Source organism: Centroberyx affinis, unplaced genomic scaffold (genome assembly GCF_046629955.1).
Source record: "Centroberyx affinis isolate AG114_WGS23_722 - 3 ecotype Tasmania unplaced genomic scaffold, CSIRO-AGI_Caff_v1 ptg001751l_1, whole genome shotgun sequence".
Taxonomy (NCBI): domain Eukaryota; kingdom Metazoa; phylum Chordata; class Actinopteri; order Beryciformes; family Berycidae; genus Centroberyx; species Centroberyx affinis.
The window spans coordinates 13,050-14,260 of record NW_027280153.1 but is presented as its reverse complement, the minus strand read 5'-3'; positions in this window follow the sequence as shown (position 1 = coordinate 14,260).

Here is a 1,211-nt window from a genome sequence, read left to right as displayed (position 1 = left end):
ATTGTCTTTGACTAATAATACAACTACTATACTACTCTATAACATCATATTATAAAGCAAGGAATCTCTGTCTGTGTGTGTGTCCATCGCATATCTGGAGAACTGTTTGTCTGATCGACTTCACACTTGGCGGGTGTATTGCTGGGGACCCAAGGAAGTGCAGTGTCGGATTTGGTGCAATTTGGACATGCAACACGTTCAATATTAATAAACTTTGAATAAACAAGCAAACAGCGCTCTGTACAGAAGCGGGGCGAATGGGCACTGCACTAGTTAACACAATTGTTGCCATACAGGCATGTGACTAGGGCTGGGTGATATGGTTGAAATCAATATCACAATAATCATCAAAGAATTTTTTTCTATACTGATGCATATCACAATATGGCTTACATATTCAAAATTAAGTTTAATAATCAAATTGTTGTTCATCGCATTGAACTGCACAGTAATGTTAAGTGTGATAGTAAAAAAAAAACTGACATTTTTAAATAGTATTCCTTGAAATGTTTCATGCCTCACTTTGTCAGTTTTTAAATACAATTTGCTTGTTATCCTCAATTTAGACAACAGAATTGTGTATCACAAAATCATCACGATATGATTCCACTGAAAGATGATCAACAATAATATTGAATTATTGCCCAGCCCTACATGTGTCTTAGACATTCCACAAAAAAATAACAGAACCCCCCACACACACACACACAAAATATTCCACGCTTGTCGTTAAGGGAAGAGAGCCATCTGGGGATCATTGACCATCAAAATCAAATTCTAACCTTGAGGGCCTTCTGCTTTTTGGCCTCTACCCCGTTTTCTCCAGAAGAGCTGGGTGTCAGACATTCAGGCAGGCTAAGCTGAGGCTCTGGCTGAGGGCGGGACTCCGGCTGGAGCTGGCTCAGCTTCTTGGTGGTGCAGCGGGGGCAGATGTACTCTTGTCCTCTCCTCTCCATCTTGCGACCCTGCGTCTCACTGATGCCAACACAGTCGCCATGGAACCACTCCTGGCAAGTGTCACAGCTAATCATGAACCTAGAAGTGAAAAATGTGACAGAGAATGAATAGTAATGGCCAGGAAGTAAAACTGGCAGATGGTTTCGGTATGCAAAGCAGTGAAGGAGCAGCTCAGGCCAAGGAACCTTGTTGATAGAAATGAGTATATACCTTTTATTGTGTTTCTGCCGGCAGATGCAGTACAAAGCATTAGG